Consider the following 20354-nt stretch of genomic DNA (forward strand, 5'->3'; position numbering starts at 1 on the left):
TTAGCCAGAGTTATTCAGAAACATCACGGGAATCAGATTCTCTTTTTCTCAGGTTCTTTTTTGTTATTATTTTTATAAATGTACATGTACTGGAGTAATGTTTTGTTATGTATTATCTCACTCATTGGCTTTCCTAAATGACAGTATTTGCAGGACATCCCCAGTTACTTGGTTTATCAAATTAGATTAGAATTTGATAAACCATTCTAATCTAATCAAATTAGATTAGAAAGACAAAAATAAGGAGCATGAGAGAGAGAGAGAGAGAGAGAGAGAGAGAGAGAGAGAGAGAGAGAGAGAGATGACAAGAATCACAATAAAGGATATTTTTAAAAAGCACAAAGTTTATAAGTGGATTGAGATATACTGATATTGTTTAGACCCAGCAATGATTGCAATATAATTGGCAATGTTAGAACTTTATTTAATGGGTGATATTAAGAAATTACTATTGAGTTTTGAAAACAAAAATAACACTTAAATGAATCTTTATCTCAGAGACTAGGCTGAACTACATGTCAATAAAATAATGCGTTCGTTATATTGAGTTCAAAGTAAACTGCCAATTGAATGTTTAGAAGATCAAAAAATAGTTGCAAAAGTTTGAAGGTTAAAAAGGGCATAAAACTTTGAGTGTTGGTATTTTTTACTTAAAAATGTAAAAAAAAAACATGTATATATCATTTAAAGAAAGTATGTGTTGATAGAGATGATCACATGCAATTTTTACCATAACCATATATTTTAAATAAAATCCAATTACATAAACTTCTATTTTCTCACTCCAAGTATTCCCATGTCTTCTTTATTAGTTTTACACACACACACACACACACACACACACACACACACACACAGAGAGAGAGAGAGAGAGAGAGAGAGAGAGAGAGAGAGAGAGAGAGAGAGAGAGCCTGCTGAATCTGTTTGGGTTGTTTACATACTTATGATTTTATGACAGACTACTTTATATCTGATAAGAAAATAGGGACTTGTACCTGGAAGAGAAACTTCTCCTCATTTTAGCATTATTGGGTGTCAATAATTGTTTAAGTGTGAGATTTCAACTCTGTTGGATTCCCCTTTTCCTCCTTTGCATGTTGATTGATGTCATCGTTCGGGCTTTCCATTTATTGGAGACATAATGTCCTAACAAACTCCTTGGCACTTTGGCTTTTACTGTATTTCTGCCCCTGTTCCAAGACATTCCTTAGGCTTTGGGTGCATCAGTTGTGTTAAAAGTAATCTGTTGGGACTCATTTTCTCCATGACACTTGATGTCTGTGTAGTGTCCAGTTTTGGTTTTCTATAGTGGTCTCCATTTGCCATAAAGAAAGACTTCTTTGAAGAAAGATGAGAGCTACATTAACTTCTGGTATAAGATTGCACTTTAGCATGTATCCTTAAATAGGATATCTCCTTCAAATCCCATCCTTCTGGGCTCAGTGCACCAGTCTGAAGAGGTGGCAGAAAGACTAAGACTGGAATAGCCAGAGGCAATGGAGGACACCAAGGAAACAAAACCCTCTATATCATCTAAATCAACATGAGCTAACAAAGGTCCTATGAACTCAGAGACTGAGGCATTATGCACAGGGCCTTCATGGGTCTACATGAGATTCTCTGTGTATATATAAGGGGTTCTGGTTCAGCATTTCTTATGGGATTCTTGAGTATGTGAATCACTATGTCTGAATCCTGTGCCTTCTCTTGGGCTTCTTTTCTCCTCCTTCTTTTGTCCAATTCTTATGACATAGTGCTTGTGTTATCATATGATATTTATTTTATTATTATTCCTTAGAAGCCTGTTTACTAAGGAGAGACAGAAAGGGAGTGATTCTGGATAGGAGGGGAGGTGGGAAGGAACAGAGAAGGACAGAGGGAGAGAAAACTGGACTAAGGCTCTATTATGTAAAAAAAAAAATCTATTCAGTAACAGGAAAACATTAAAAATATATTTAAAAATCCTATGATTTATAGTGTGTTATTATATCCACTGACATATAGGTGCACTGATAGTTAATGTGGGGGTGTGCCTGTGATGGGTAATATCAATTATCTCAGATGTTAGCTATACAGATAACAAGTTACAAATGTTGGAATTTACTATAATAAAGCTAAAAGAAAATTAAGCCTAGAAAATGCCATATTATATGTGAGGAACTATTGACTCTAAATTATGTTTGATTTGTAAAAGTTAAATATCACACACACACACACACACACACACACACACACAAACACACACTTGTATATGCTTAGGATGTAATTCGAAATTATTCTAGTCCAATAAATGATAAGACAGGATTATGCACACTTAACCTAATAATTTAGAACATCAAATTCTTTGGGACATATCCTGGTATAAGCAGAAGTCACAATTTATATTTCTTTTCACTTCTTGTTCTTTATGTTTTGTATTTTAATTTAACCACAATATTCCTCTCTTCCTTTTCTATTTCCTCCAAATCCTCCTATATAATTATTATTGCTGTCATTCAAATTCAAGGACGCTCTTCTTTATCAATTACTATTGCCTGAGTATAGGTAATTGTATACACATATATACTCTGACATTTATCCTGCTAATTCTATAAAAACTTACTTGAATGTATAATTTCTAGGCTGACAATTTGGCACCAGAAAGCTAGTTGGTATGGTTTTTGAACATCTCTCATTGCCAAGTTTAGTCGGTTGTCTGTATTACTTTGTGTAGGCCTGAGGCCTTCTGGCTTTTGGCACATAGCTTGGCATGTTGGATAGTCACATTAGTGAGAATTACTGGATATACCTTCTGATGTGACCAGGAGACACAGTTGTATAGCAAAGCCCTTGATCCTCTGGCTGCCATCTTTATTCCCTCTCATCTACAATGTTCCCTGAGCCTTAGGATCAGGTTAAACTTATTGGCACTGGCTTCTACATCATTAATTTAATATTTTCATTAAAATATGATTGCATCCCTTCCCTGTTATCCTCCTTTCAACCTGCCTCATGTCTTATTTGCCCCTTCTGAGCCTTTTCTCCCACTATCTCTCAAATTGATGACATCTTTTTCTTTAATTACTATTACACATAGAAGCATATAAATATATACATATCACCTTCTGACTCCATTTTTGTTGGTTGAGTGATTATGATTTCAGGGCTAACCATTTTTTTTACAGATAAATAATTAGGAAAATCATCTCTTTGAGGCTAAATCTACCTCTCTCAGCAATCAATAATGAGCTTTTGAACAATTTTCAGATTACAGAGATTAAATATCCATCATGCACTTTACATATCCTGCTTAGAGAATCAACAAATGGGAACTCATAAAATTGCAAAGTTTCTGTAAGGCAAAAGACACTGTCAATAAGACAAAAAGGCCACCAACAGATTGGGAAAGGATCTTTACCNATNCTAAATCAGATAGGGGACTAATANCCAANATATATAAAGAACTCAAGAAGGCGGACTCCAGAAAATCAAATAACCCCATTAAAAATGGGGCTCAGAGCTAAACAAAGAATTCTCACCTGAGGAATACCGAATGGCTGAGAAGCACCTGAAAAAATGCTCAGCATCCTTAATCATCAGGGACATTTTTATTTTTAGGATGTTTACTTTTAATTTCATCATCTATTGACGAATGAAAATGGTGTTTTATGCCTTCAGAATATAGCTATAAAACTTCTACTTCATGATATCAATTATAAGATTGGGTTAAATAATTATGAGAAAAAATATTATTTGTACTCTCATTCTTTAAATTTTAATCCAAGGATGCTTGGGGTCTAGCTGTATTAAATGAGCAGAAATTCAAACTTTTTTCCTTTACATTACTTAAATTCTAGTAGAGCTTTTACAGCATTTATTATGGGAATAAGAAAAAAAAACTAGAAATAAACCTAAAACAAAACTCTTATTAAAACTATGCCAGGAGCAGGGGAGAAGGGATAGGGGGCTTTAGGAGGGGAAACTAGGAAAGGGGATAACATATGAAATGTAAATAAAGAAAATATCTAATAAAAATAAATAAAGAAATAAAATAAAATTTAAAATCTTATAAAGAGTAATATAAATCAAAATTAGGATGAGAATATCATAATTATAATATTAAAGAAATTTATGCAAAGAAACTATGCCTAAAATGTTATTTCTGTGATTGCATTATTTAATGGATTTCCATGCAGGTTTCACTTCAATATTGTTTCTTAGAGTGAAGCCAGAGAAACTGATGGGACCCCATCCGGGTGTAACATAATAAGCACTGATCCCTGTCATTTATCCTGTTGTAAAATATCTTCTTAATTAATGAAAGTTAATTTCCAAATGATGTACTAATATAGCAAGAATCTCATGGATTGTTACTATTTATCATAAGGAATGTGTTGTTCAAATTTTACATAAATCATCATGAAACCAAACTTCTTCACCTTTTCCTATTAGTCACCTTCCCATACAGTTGAAAGTTTTCAAAAGACTGGTGTTCATTCAAGACCACAAGATTAACCTTAAGAATTTTCTGTTGTTGTCATACACCTTAAGTTAAAATTTTTGAATGAAAACCATAGAGAAAACTAAAATGGTTGATTCTTATAACAGTACAAATATGCAATTTCACACAATTTTTAATTCCAGAAAAATCTGAATTAACACCAAGAAACTCATAGGAAAAAGTTTAACAAATGAAGTCACTTGGAGTCGTTTTCAAATAACCAATATATTTTAATTTTAAAAGAAAAGATTCCTATTGCTTTCTAACAGCTGACTTTAGGCTCAAAACTATTCCTTAATTTTGTGTTTGTGATTATAACATTATTTATATCCTCCTTTTTCTACTTCAAAATATTATCAGTTACCTGCTTTGCTCTCTTTCACAATCAAGATCTCTTTTTATCAATTGTTTATTATATGCATACCTATCTATACACACATGCACACACACACACACACACACACACATCCTTAAATATAACTTGCTATGTCTATAATGCTAACCATGTCTGTTTTCAGGGATTTTTGAAATAATCCTCACATAATTGAATAAGCTGCTGGTAAGAATTTATTCATTTAAAACTGTGCAATTACTGGGGCTGTTACAATAATTATCAGAAACAATATCCCAATATTTGCCAAAACATTAATTCTAAAAACGATGTGTTGTCTATCCTGACTTGTTTTTATGATAATTTTTAGTGTATGGCCGATTGTTACACTCTAATTAGAAAGAAGAACACAAAGTGTGAATAATAAATATTGAACAATGGAGAAACTTTGGTGACTAGAATACATAGAAGATAAGTTTGAATCTTGGCACCATCAACAGAAAAATTCTTCAACTTTTCTAAGTTTGAAATTGTATTTTCAATAAGTAATTAATTTATACTATTTGTTCATAAGTACATTAAGTTTACATTCAAAAATATTAACTAAACTTTCCACAGCCTGCTTTAACCAGATTTAAACTGGACTTTTATTCTGGTGATATGATTCTTATGTAATTTTAAAGTGCACAATTCTTATATCACAGTAAGTCAAAAGAACAAAGCATGAAGTATTTGTGTATTTTTTCATCACAGAACTATGCAAAGTTTCTCCTGAGCAAATGAAAAGCCAATATAAAATTCATTGACGTATAAGAGAAAGTCTTTTCAGAAAACAGGGAACTCAAACTTCAGAGGTTCCAGTGTTAATTACGAAGTTGATTTTAATTTACAGACATGTATATTTTTTTGTGTCTTAAATTTCATTGTATCTGTGTGTGGTGCTCCATGACTTTAGTTCTAGCACAGAAGAAGTGGAGGCAGGTGGATGTTGGTTTGAGGCCAGCCTAGAGCACAGAGCAAGTTCCTGGTCAAAAAGTCAAAAGCCAATAAATAAATTATTTATTTATTTATTCATTTATTTTATTTTAAGAAATTGTGTCTTCTAATCAGCCTGACAGGTTTCTACTCTCGTAGGACCCAAGACTGAAAAGTACCAGAAGAGAACAAGATGGACATGGAGATGTTGGATACCGATAATTGAGATGAAGGTGATAGAAACGGAGATGCTAGAGATCCGGATACAACTGCAGGAGATAAGAGAGAAGAATAACAGTGCGACAGAACTCAGAATTGAGAGCTTTTTGCTGTGTAGCTCTGAATGCTGAGAGCTTTTTCCTCAGGAGTTCACATACACACGAGTACTTCCATACTCTTCAGCAACCTATCAGTAAATTGTAAGACATGATCAATGCCATGTAAATTATTTATGGCATTTTAGTGAAACTTAAATAACATATTCTGCTTCACTACAAAATACAGCAGGGAGTGCTTTTAAAATGCCTGCTAAAACTCTCTTTTTTTTATAATTGTGACTTTCCCATGAGAGCTGCTCCCCCTCCCCCCACTCTATCCTCTGGCATAAACACAACAACAACAACAACAACAACAATTTTAATTTTAAGGTTTTTAAGTGCCCTTAAATGCCCCTGTATATAAAATTAAATTCAAAACTAGATGTGATAGCCAAATTTCTCAATTAAAAAAGTGTTAGAATCATAGATTGTGACTCATATTGGGCAGTACAGTGGTAATTGAGCTGTCATTTTTATCATTGATCTGTCTTGCTGGCCCTATTATGTATATTTTTTAAAGATTTATTTTTACTGTCTACATATGAGCATTTTGCCTGGACAACACATGTGTGCTATGCCCACGGAGAACATAACAGAGTACTGGATCCCATGGAACTGTAGTTATAGGATAGCTGTGGGCAGACATATTGGGGCTAGGAGCCAAACCTGAGTCCTCTGCAAGAGTGACCAGTGATTTTTATCTGCTGAGCTGTCTCTCCAGGCCCACGAGTATGCAGTTAAACAAAATATCTCTTTGTTTAATAGATTATCCTCATACACAGCACCAATGCTGTAAGGAACCCACAGTAGTTGGACCCATGCTGGCTTTGTCCTTAAAAATCCCAAGCAGAAATGCAGCTCAGGAGTACAGAAAAGCTGCAAACACCCCTTCCAGGAGCATCCCTAGAAACGTTCTCACCTGCTCCCTTGCAGGCTCACAAGCCCCTTATACAATTCTTTCCCCTTGAATATAAAGTGAAAAACTCTGGAAATGGGAACCTGACAGGGTAATTCAACTGACATCAAAGATAAGGGGGATAAGAAGTGGGGAGAGGGAAATTATACAATCAACAGGGGAAAAAAGGCCGAGATGGGGAAACTCTTGCCTCTTCTTTCAATCCTTTTTATTTAATCTTTTATTTATTTATTTATTTATTTATTTATTTATTTATTTATTTATATTTTTTTACACTCCAGATTTTATTCCTCTCTCTCCCTATCCTCCAGCTGGTCCACATCCCATACCTCCTCCCTGCCCCATAAATTTTGTGCTAATATGGCCTCAGTGGGAAAATATGTGCCTATCCCCAAAGAGACTTGATGTGCCATGAAGAGGGATTCCTAGAAGGGACTAAACCCTCTCAGAGAGGAAGGGAAGGAGGGCGGAGGGAAAGGATTATGGGATGGGGTGACCAGGAGATGGGGGTGAGTGGGATATAAAGTGAGTCACTAAAAACAGAAAATAAAAAATACATAAAAATTTTCACAAACTATAAAAAAAACAAACAAACAGGTCTGTATTCGTTAAATGCTGACCTACTGGGTTTAAATTACATTTAAATTATAGTGAAACAAAGTGCTTCACAGAAAAGAAACAAATTAGCACCACTGGCCTGTTTCCGGGAGAAGTCACCTGGGAAAAGCATCACCTGTATTCCTTTGTTAGACTCCTTGGACTGTAGTGATAAGCTATGACAAGGACAAGAACCCTTTCTTAGCTCTAGAGACCAACATATCCAAATGAAGGTATGCTGTGTGGCTGAGGTTGTAATCCCTAAACCCAAGAGGTAGTAGCAGGGTTAATCAAATCAATAGGCCGAGTCCTTCTATGTGTAACTTTCATCCTGGGGTACCTGAATCCCTGCTTCAAATCAAATGTGTGAGTAAGTAAAAGAATAAATAAACTTAATGTTAGAATACATTGCATATATTTTATCTTTATCAAATAAAGAAAAAGGATGATAAAAAAGGAATGTGTGCATATCATTGGTTTTATAGATTACACATACTTATAAAAATTATATTTATTTTATATTATTTCTATAGTACATAATGCTGTTAGGAAATAAAATGACCATGACATTGTTAAAAAGAAGTGGATGTATGTGCATTAATGAAGTGTTCTTATTTTGAGTGGTATGTAACTTTTCTTTGTATAAGCTAAAGAGACTGTACTTGCTAATCCTTCAAAGGCTATTGGGCCTGGGGACATAGCTTAGTGACAGAGCTCTCCATTCACATGTTGACTTAGTCAGGGATACCCTTGTTATGATGAAACACTAATACCAAAACAAACCGAGGGGAAAGAGCTTATTTGGCTATTTCCATTCATCATTGGAAGAAATCAGGACCGGAGCTCAAGCAGGTCAGAAACCATGGAGGTTGGAGCTGATGCAGAGACCATGGAAGAGAGATTCTAACTGACCCATTCCACCTGGCTTATTCACACTGCTTTCTCATTGAGAGACCAGGAGCAGGAATACCAGCCTTGAGATGGAAGAATCCGAAATGGACTGGGCCCTTCCACATCAATTAAGATAAAGAGAACAACTTGCAGCCAGACCTTATGAAGGCATTTTTATTTTCAATTGAGATTTCTCTCTTTTTAGCTTGATCCACCTTGGGTCAGGTTGACATAAAGCTAGCCAAGACATAAATATAAGGGCCAAAGTTCTATCTTAAGCATAATCAATCACAAGAAGAAGGAAATATAAAGCTAGAGACCATTCTGCAGTAAATCTCCATATAAGTGAATGTCAGTACAATGTCCATACAAGAGAATGAAGTCTGATTAAAGGTGATCTATACAAAAATAGAGATAAAATTAACAGCAGAACAATAAAATGGTATCAGCAGAAAAGAAAAATATCCACAATATAGACTCTTCTAAGTGAGAGAATGTATATATTTGAAGAGTGTATACAAGTACATAGAGAACAAAAGAAGAACAAAGCACAAGAAAACAATACAAACACATTCACACATAAGAAACACAAATTATGCTCCACTACATTCATAGCGGGCTTATTATAATAGCCAGGAGCTGGAAAGAACCCAGATGTCTTTCAACAGAGGAATGCATACAGAAAATGTGGTACATTTACACTACTCAGGTATTTAAAAAAATGCCTTCATGAAATTTTTAGGCAAATGGATAGAATTAGAAAATATCATCCAGAGTGAGGTAGCCGAATCACAAAAGAACAAACATGGTAGTTACTCACTAATAAGTGGATATTAGCCCAAAAGCTCCAAATAACCAGGATACAATTCACAGACCTCATGAAGCTCAATAAGAAGGAAGACCAAAGTGTTGGCGCTTCAGTCCCTCTTAGAAGGAGAATAAAATACTCACAGGACCAAATATGGAGATGAAGTGTTGAGCAGTTGCTATACTGAAGGGAGTCAAGGCCAGGAAAATCACACACAGAGCTGATATTCATGCACACTTTAAAACTTTGTTTTCAAACTTTGTTGTTTTCAGAACAGAACCTGTAGTAAATATATTGTTTTGTTCTCTGATCTTTGAACACTGGATTGGCACACATGCTAAAGAGATTTTTTTAATATCTATTTTCTGCCTGTGTTTATAAAATCTAAGCCAAAAATATCTGCAACCTTGAAAAAAAGTTCTCACATAGCACTCTTTTGCATACAAAGTGCCCAACAGCAAATTCCTATAAAATCGAACTATATAATTAAGCAAAATATCAAGGCTTAAAATATTTTCTTCCAAGAAAACATGTTTTTATATTTTAGCATTGAAGTTATATTCTTCCTTTCGAATTTTCACTTTAAGAAAGGTATTTTTTAATTGATTATGACCTAATTTTTTATGTATTTTATATATGTAACTGAAAATAACTTTGGAGCTACTGTCATAAGTCCAAAATGTTTGATAGAACTAAAAGTGGAATCCTCATGATGAAATAATGGAAAGATAAAATTCATAAGGCAAGGAGGAGAAATGTGATGGAAGAGCATTGGAAAGAACTCTGCAGTAGTCAGAACGAATCGTATACATGTGCCCAATTGTCACTGAAAAAATTCATTAGTATTTTAAAAACTTAAAACTTTTATATGCTTAAAATATAAATTCCTGTACTACATAAACTATATAAAATGCAGAAACAAAGGATCCTAACTATATTTATTTCCCTTTAAGTAGAATTTTTTAATTCACATAATGTCAGTATATGCATACACACTGATATTAATAAAAATACACTTCAGCAACATTCAGAATTGAGACATACATTTATACTGCTTTACAACTGCGATACGCTAATAAGTTCTAACTTTGAATTCTTAAAAGCTTAAAGTGACTGTTCATTTTCTATAAATGTATCCATCATTTTCTTATCTAAATATTGACTTTGATGTTACAGACACATTAATATAGTCAAACCACATACTTATCCCACAGACAGTTTAATAACTTCTTTACAATTTCTCTTTAGCACATCAAAATATGTTTTATGCTGAAACTTCACTTAATAACTCAAACAATTTCATGATTTTTGACATTATCAACAGAATAGCACAGTGGAATTTTCCATGTGCTACAGGTAGTTTTAATAAATTTCTTCATGTGTGGATCTGTAGTGGATATCATCTGAAGTGCTGTCTTTCAAACACTGTCAATTTTAAATTCCAGTAAACAAAAAGAATTATTTAAATCTGGAAGCCAACATTCACTTAAGCTTTGGGTGGATTCTTGGGTGTTACAAATCCACATTTAATTAAGATCAACAATTGCCTTTCTTTAAACAATGTCTATTCTGGGGGGAAAAATCTTGCAGATCTTATGTTGCATTCTTCAATGCTTTCTTTGTCACACAGATACAAACTACAGGAATGCCTGTAACAATTACCAATATTACAATAAACTATTTATAGTAACCACTAACACTTATTCAGTTATTGTAACATTCTAGAGATGGTTTTAAACAGTTTGTGTGGATTATCTCAAAATTAACTCTAAACAAGTAATGTAAATTGTGTTAGGAAACAGAAGCACGAATTTAGCTAAATTAAACAAAATTTTAAATATTTAATACAATATGAAAAATAGCATTGGAAACTCATGGAATGTTCATAAAAACTTCCCCACTGAATCATTATATTAAATACATTAAGTCACTACATTAAATTTTGCTTAGTGTAAAACAAATATCCATAAAAATAATTTAATAAAATAAAGCATTATATATTACATTAGATTTCTGTTTGGTCCTTTTATCTATTTTCCTGAAGACATTTGGAGGAATGCCTGCTTCTCAGTTGTCTCCTACTTATTGTGAAAGAATATTCAGTAAGAAAGTGGGAGCAGGAAGCTGGGAAGCCAGGAAGCTAGGCAACTGGTCTTTGAAAGTTTTCTCGAAGACAATGAACAAGCATTGGAATCAGGAACTCACAGCAGCTGAAGATGCTATAATGGATTTGCATTTGTACAACAGTCAGTTATGAATGCCGGGTGGCATAGGAGTCATAATTCTACTTCTCATTGCTGATCTCTGGTCTACTGATAGATTTAGAAACAGAGAGAATCATTGGTTTTTGTTGTATACCAACTGATAACTACACCAGGATCCAGTATTGATTCTATAGTCAAACAGATGGCCTTGGGTTAACTAAATGGTTAACATATCATGAATCAGAAAAGTGACTGGTTGAGATGTAGGGTGGTAGATAGTCATGGCAAATAAGCAGAGAAAGACAGAAATCATAATATAGTATACACACTATAATTACTAACTAACTAAGTTCATCAAAACAATAAGCATAAAATATGAAGTTTGATAACATAATCTAAAATATAGACCTATTATAATGTATTAATTGGCATTAGACAAATACAGATTAATCAAATCGTAGAAAGAAAACTAACATGCAAAAGTTATTGTCTAAATTATAGAAATTGTAGGACACACTTATCACAGAGAAACTTTGTCTACAGTAAACTAAGCTTGGCTAGACTTGTTTGTACCAGTGAGAACACGTGTTTATGACTCTAGCTTTATAATTTTCCTATGAATTTATTGCTCACCCTATGGAAAGGAATTCTACAGTTATCCACGTACATTACAAACATAATATATTCAGTACCTGATAATCATATGAAAATTATGTGAAATGTTGAACAAAAAAAGAAAGAAAGAAACAGACCATAGATCCTGTGAAATGTAATGTGTGGTTTCTATACAGGGGTTTTCAGAAGAAGTTATTAGCTTCACGTAAGCATGTTTCAGATCACCATATACTGATATAAGAGTAAGAGAATTGGGGGATCCATATAATTTTCCAACAGTGGGAGACTGAGCTTTACGTTGCAATCGTGCTGCCTGTTTCTTTATACGTGTGTGTAAAAGCTGGAGAGGCACACCTAGGAAGAGCACTGTCTACTCTTCCAACAGATCCAGTTATTTTCAAGTCCGAACTAGTAGCCAATAATCATCCATAACTTTACTTCCAAAAAACCTGAAAGCCTTCTCTGGCCTCCTCAGTCATTTCACACACAATGTGCACAGATATGCATGCAAATAAGGCACTCATACACATAAGAGTAAACCAATAAATCTTATAAAGAAACAAATATGTAATACTCTTTCTTTTTCATTAGACCTAACACTTATGAAATTCATTTAAACTGACTGTATTTTTTGTTATCACTTCTCATGATAACAAATTCTAAAATTAACATAGAGAATGTTCTAAATGTTGTTACATTTGAATGTAGCTATAAATAAATTGTTTAAAATAAAACTTAGTAATTCGCTAAATATACCAAACTAGATTTCTTCATCCAGACCATATTGATCTTCACAGTGAATCGGCAAATAAAAATCTATCCATTTCAAATGCATTCCTCTGCTTAAACCAACCAACCAAACAACCAAACCTGAATAGATTATGGTTTAATCTACTTACTCCAGTTTGGAGTAAACTGGGCTAAGCTTTTACAGAAAAAGAAGTTTGAAATTCTCATTTAAGATATTCAGATATAAAAACAGCATGCAAAGCTATTTTACAAAACATAATTAAAAGTCTGTTATGACTCTAATCTTTTGATCTCTATGGAAACATAGAATATACGAGTAAACATTTTCAGGAAATTAATCATTTCACCTGAAAAATCTGAAAATAAATTGCATTGCATTATTGCAAACCAAAAATCTTACTTGCAAATGTAACTTCTTTTTATATGACTTTCCTAAGCTATATAACACCTTTCAGAAGATAATTTATTCTGCTCTTTATGTCAAGTGTAATAGAAACACAAAATACTTGCACATGGGAGCGATTCCTCGGATTTTGACTCTCTCACCTTCATATCTAATACTTCTTTGCAGAATCTAGTTTATGTTGTAATTTCTATGATCCTAAAACTTATCCAACCACTGTCAGCAGGTATCTGCAGGTGTTTGCCTAGAGAAAGTTATTGACAGTTTATTGCAACACAAAGTTCTTTCTTTGGCAGTGGAAATTAGCTACAAAACCACAGCAGAAGTGATGTTCTTAGGCAATGATGTTTCACAAGCTGTGAATGCTTAATTATTTATTACTGGTCAGGTCAAGACTAAATATTTTTTCTGCAATGTATTTCCCATAGAAGAAATGGTTATCCGATTTTAGTTTCTCTGAATCTTAGGTATGTGCAGGAAACACTAGAGCAACACCATATGTCTTGAGGGCATTTAACTTCTGAGAGTTGGGAAGGCTGCTCTGAGAATGCACTCATTGCTCTTTGACTGGGAGTTTCTGGAAAATCCCCCAAGATGCAGCCTCTAGTGCTGCAGCAGCAATATCCATTTGCATTAGAAGGAGGTCAGAAGGTCATAGATTCTCAAGGTGGATGTGTACATGTACTCTTTGCATGATGTTTTAGCATGTATGTATGTACAAAGAGATAAAAGGCAGAAAGGAGAGTCAATAACAATTTTATTGTGCATAGTTTTCATTACATGAAAATTGACAATATGCCCAATTTATCAATGCTCAGTATACTTATCAAGAAGAAATACTGACATAAATACAGAGAAGTAAGTCCTGGGCCTTTCAGGGCTATAAGAAAAATTTCTGAGCTCATGAAATCATGTTCTAAAATATTCATGTAATGGATTTGAACTATGTTCCAGATTTTCATATGCTATATATAGAAGAGTAGGCATTATTCTTCTTTTGATATCATTATTGATATTATGGAGTATATATGTAATGATTCTCTGATTTCTACTTATTAAATACAAATGGACATCAATGACTACTTAAACTCAAACACAGCAAAAATGTCATAATATAGATATTTCAATAATGTTTTACATCAATGTGTGTGTGTGTGTGTGTGTGTGTGTGTGGTATTTCAGCACTTAAACAGAGGTCAGGAAAAAAAGAGTAAAATGTGGTTCTTTATTTCTACCATGTTACCATATAAATTCCAGGGAATAGAATCAGGTAACTATCTTGAAGATAATCATCTTTGGAGCACAGTCTCTCAAGATACCAGCTGGCCGTGCTAGCCAGGGAACCAAGTAGGTAATCTTCACTGTCCATTCCATCCTGCAAGTCCACTTCCAGAGTCTTCACCCTAGTAGCAGACTACCTGCAGGGGCTGTCTTTCCTTTCTTCCTCTATTCCCTAGTGACTTCAGAGATCTTCATGGAAAAGCAAGCCTTCCTCCCTCCTTTGGTTACTCTCACATACCCACCATTCTAGCCCATCTGAATTACTTCATATCAGCTCCCAATGCCTAGAAACAAGATCTGCCTGAGATCCCAATTGCCACATTTTCAGTAACACAGAATCACTCACTGCCTGGTACGGTACAGTCACTTCAAGTTCTGAAGATTCAGAGAAAAGAACAGGAACCAAGCAGTGAAAAAAAAAGACACAAGGACACACACACACACACACACACACACACACGACAGGACCAGGTAGTTACACCTAGATATCCAATCACCTGAAACAAAGATGCCCAGCCACCATTCGAACAATACTGGGAATAACATCTAGGACAACTTGTCTCTTTTAGAGCCCAGCAACTCGGCAGTAGACTCTGATACAGGCAATATAGCTGAAACACATGACAAGGGCTTCAAAATAGCCATAATGAATATGTTCAAGACCCTTAAAGAAGATATGAATAAAATCCATAAATAGAATCTATAAACACACAAGCACTGGAAGGAAATGAAGAAAAGAGTTTAAGGCATTAACTTGGAGATATCATCAATAAATAAAACCTAAACTTGCATAAAATGAAAACCTTAGGAATTTGAAAGAAACTTAGAGCCAAGCCTCTTCATCAGAATAACAAAGATTGAAAAGAGAACCTGGCACAATAAAGGCAAGGTAAAATAAACGATTAAATTAGCCCAAAAGAATATTAAATTTAATAACAAAAGATTCCTGGCACAAAACACCCAGGAAACCTTGGAAACAATGATAACAAAAAATTTCCAAATAATATGAATAGAGGAAGAAGAAATTCAGGTCAAAGACACAGAAAATAATTTCAACAAAATAACAGAAGAAAAATTCAAACTTACAGAAGGATTATCAAGGTACAAGAAGCATATAACCAAATAGACAGGACAAGAAAATAAATTTCCCATGACACATAATCTCAAAAAAATAAAACAAAAACAAAAACAAAAAAACCAAACAAACAAAAACTCAAAACCCCAAAATCACTAAATGTTCAGGACAAAAAAGGAATGTTAAAAGCTTAAAAAAAGGGGGTGGGACAACCAAGTAACATATAAACATATCATTATCCTTAATCATTTTTTTTACAGTTCAGTCATTATCCTCCTCCCTGTCTGCCCTCTGATAGTTTCTCATCCCATTCCTCCTCCCCCATATCCAAGAGGGTGTACCCCCTTGCAGCTCCACCAGCCCTCCCAACTCCCTGGGGCTTCTTCTTTCACTGAGACTAGACAGGCAGACTGCTGCTGTCTATGTGTCAAAGGGACCTCATATCAGCTAGTGTGTGCTTCCTGGTTGGTGGCTCAATGTCTGAAATATCTCAGGGGTCCAGTTTAGTTGAAACTGCTGGTGGCCCTCCTCCTCAGCTTCTTCAAGCCTGCTCCCAATTCAACCACAGGGGTTCCTGGTCCATAGGTTGGGTATATATATCTGTGCCTGACTTGTTCAGCTACTTATTGGGCCTCTGGGAGGGAAGCCATGCTAGGTTCCTGTATGTAAGCACAACATAGCATCCAATAGAAAGACATAAGCTAACAGACTCGATACACAAACAGGATTCAACATTGTGTTGCAACAAGAAACAGACCACAACAAAGGCAAACACTACCTCAGAGTAAAACACTGGGAAAAGTCTTCCAAGAAAATGGTCCCAAGAAACAAGCTGGAGTTGCCATCCTAATATCCAATAAAATAGACTTTCAACCAAAAGTTATCAAGCCAGATGGCTAAGGACACTTCATATTCATCAAAGGAAAAATCCACCAACTCTCAATTCTGAACACCTATGCAAGGGCAACCACATTCACAAAAGAAGCTTTTCTAAAGCTCAAAACACACATTGAAGCACACACAATAATAGTGGGAGACTCCAACAATGTGCCATTTTAATGGTGAGCCAAAGAAAGGAGAGCTTAGACAGAAGTTCTACAGAGATTTAAAAGATCACTGATGCCAGCCCAGACTATTAAACCCAGAAAAATGTTAAAGCACAATAGATGGAAAAAGAAAGACATCGCAGCTCTACAGTACACAAAGAAAGAAAAATTCAACCATAAGGAGTTTACCACACCCAAGATAAAAAAATACACACTGCAACAACAAAATAATGGGAATCAACTCCTACTATTAACTAATAGTTTTCAACAGTCAATGGTTTCAATTTATCTATAAAATAACCAAGACTCGGTGTGAAAATGGGACTCATTCTTCTGTTACATCGAAGAAATATATTTTAACATCAAGGCCAGACATCAAATCAGGATAAAATGATGAAAAACAGATATTCAAATTGAATGGGCAAAGGAATAAGCTGCCATAATAATTTCAATATCTGACATAATAGACTTCAATTCAAAATTAATCAGAAGAAATATGGAAGAACACTATATATTCCTCAAGAGAAAAATCCACTGAGGAAATTGCAATTCTAAACATCTGTGCACAAAAACAAAGGTACCAAGCTTCATGAAAGAAACACTACTGCAGCTAAATTGCACATTGGCCCTCACACAGTGATAGTGGGTGACTTCAGCACCCTACTCCAGCCAATGGACAGGCCGTCCCAACAGAAACTATGAATAGACTGTTGCTAGTTAAATAGTGTCATGAGCCAAACAAACCTAGCATGTCTTTACTGAACATTTCACTCCAATACAAAAGAATACACTTCCTTCTCAGTACCTCATGTATTGTTCTCTAAAAGTGGTCATGTATTTGTACACTAAGTCTCAACACTTGCAAAGAGAATGAAATAACACCCTGTATTCTATATCTGACCACCAGGAATAGAGCTGGATTTCAAGAGTGAAGACAACAGAAAGCTAACAAACATACTCAAACTAAACAACTCCCAATACAACCCATGAAAAATGGATCAAGATAGTAATTAAGAATGAAATGCAAGGCTTTCTAGAAATTAATGAAAATGAAAACACACCATACCTAAATGGACAAAACACAACAAAGGGGATTATCAGAGGCAAGATTATAGCACTAAATTACAGCATTAAAATAAGAGAGAGAGAGAGAGAGAGAGAGAGAGAGAGAGAGAGAGAGAGAGAGAGAGAGAGACCTTATGTTCTTATGTTAGCAAGTTAATGGCATGGCTGGAAGCTTTAGAACCAAAAGAGAAATTCATACCCAAAAGGGGATGATAAAAAATAATCAAACAAGGAGCAGAAGTAAGATAGAAAGAGCAACAATACAAAGACTCAATGAAGCAAAGAGTTTCTCTTTGAACAAAGACTCAATGAAGCAAAGAGTTGCTCTTTGAGAAAATCAATAGGATTGATAAACCTTAGAAATTTTAACTAAAAGTAGAGGAATGAATTGCAAAATAATAAAATTTGAGATGAAAGAGGGGAAATAACAAGATACTCTGCAGAAATCTAGATAATCATAAAGACATGTTGTTAAAAATTTATATAACACCAAACTGGAAGTTCTAAAAGAAATGAGTAAGTTTCTTGATTTGTATCACCCACCAAGTTTAAACTAAGATCAGATAAGCTATTTAAACTGACTTATAAGTCCTAGAACAAGGATAATCAAACAGTTCAAAATGAAAGAAGTCAAGAGCCAGATGGTTTAGCTAAGGGTTCTAACAGACTTTTGAAGAAGAGTTTACACCAATACTCTTGAAATTATTCAACAAAATGGAAACAGAAAGAACATTTCCAATTCTTTCTCTGACATAGTTGCCCTGATACCTAAACCACAGGAAGACCTAAATACCGAAAGAGAACTGTAGAAAAAATTTCCTTAGAAACATAGATAGAGAAATTCTCTGTAGGTTTAGATATTACAATAACTACATTGATTATGTTTCTTTAATCTTTCAACCCCCCTTCAAGCCCACCACCCACCAGAAGTAGGGGAAAGGACAGGTTAATATGAAATGGTTGGGGTCTGTTTAGAAGTAATTCTTTGGGGTATTTCCAATCTTTGTTTTCAGCAGTCCAGTCCACTAGGCAAATGGCAAACATGAATCAGTAGCAGAGACTTGATCCACAAGAACCACAAGGCTCCACTTATCAGTGAAAAAAATGCAAGTCAAACCAATGAAAGAGTATTATCAGCAAAGTCAGCATCAGTGAAACTCAATGAAAACTAGCAGAGTTGCAAGTCAATCCAAAACAAGAGCATTGCTCACTCTCCATTAAATTATATTTAATCTTTTGCCAAACATCACATGTCCTGTCTAATAAAAGCTCACATGACTTTTTACCAAGCAGCATCTAGGAAAGCACCATGTATCTCTGTCTGCTTCAGCAGAACACTCCCTCTGTGTGTCTGCTTCAGCAAAACACCCTCCTATAGGACAGCTTCCAGAAAAAAAACATGACACAACTGAGTCTCCAATAAAACCAGAAATTTCCACTTCAATTCTCACTACATATTGCAAACAATATCAAAGAACATAACTCCAGATCACCCACCACTCTCAAGTAATCTTAATTCCAGAGATTCAGAGATGATTAAACAAAAATAAATTAATAAAAACATCTACTATACAAACAGAATGAAGAAAATCCTTTCATCATAGGCAGAAAAAGGCTTTTGATTAAATCTATCACTGCTTCATGATAACAGTCCTTTATGGATTAACCGTAGAAAGGGCATAACTTCATATGATAAAGGCAGTATACCTCAAGCCCATAGCCAAAATCAGCTTACATGGAAAGAAACTTAAACATGACAAAGTTGCCAACTATTTTCAGATCCATTTACAACAGATAATACTTGAAGGTTTAGCTAGAGGAATAATACAGTTGGAAGCAGTGAAGGGAATACAAACAGGAAGTAAATAATTCAAAGAATTTTAATGAACAGATGATTTGACTGAATACATAATTGACCCTAAATATTACACCAGGAAATTTTTATATCTGAAAAACACTTTTAGCAAAGTAGCAGGATACACTTAATACACAAAAATCAGCAGCCCTCTTATATACAAATTATAAACTGGCTGAGAAAGTAATATGAGAAAACCCTTTAGCAATGCCTGAAAAAGGGTTTGGAGAGATGGCTCAGTTAAGAGTAGTGTCTGCTCTTTCAGAGGTCTTGATTTCAATTCTCAGCAACCACATGGTGGCTCACAAATATCTATTTTGGGATCCTCTTCGACACACACACAATATCCTGAGGAAACTCTGAAAAAGCTAGTGAAAGACTAGTGTGATAAAGATGTTAAAAACCTGAAGAAAGAAATTGAAGATAATATCAGAAGATGAAAGAATCTCCTGTGCTCACAGATGGTAGGATTAATAAAGCAAAAATATCATTCCTTCTTAAAGTAATCTACAGAATCAATGCAACTTTTATGAAAATTCCAGTACAATTCATTCCAGACCTTGACGAAATAATTTTTAGCTTCATATTGAAACAGACACTCGGCTGGAGCGCAGGGTTGCCTGACACCCGCCAGCTACCCACGACACCCGCCACAGGATTTTGGGACTGCTGGTGAGTGGAACACAGCTTCTGCTCNAGTCCAATCACGCGGGACCTGAGACTGCTCTGGTTGGGGAGAGAGAAA

The 20354-nt window shown here is 34.7% G+C and overlaps 1 long non-coding RNA gene across 1 annotated transcript in view; it reads right to left on the reverse strand.

Moving 5' to 3' along the window:
* The window catches only part of LOC115029220, a 90901-nt gene that overhangs the window by 52101 nt on the left and 18446 nt on the right, over window positions 1–20354 (reverse strand). The window lies entirely within an intron of this gene.

The sequence above is a fragment of the Mus caroli genome, chromosome 14 (assembly GCF_900094665.2).
Source record: "Mus caroli chromosome 14, CAROLI_EIJ_v1.1, whole genome shotgun sequence".
Taxonomy (NCBI): domain Eukaryota; kingdom Metazoa; phylum Chordata; class Mammalia; order Rodentia; family Muridae; genus Mus; species Mus caroli.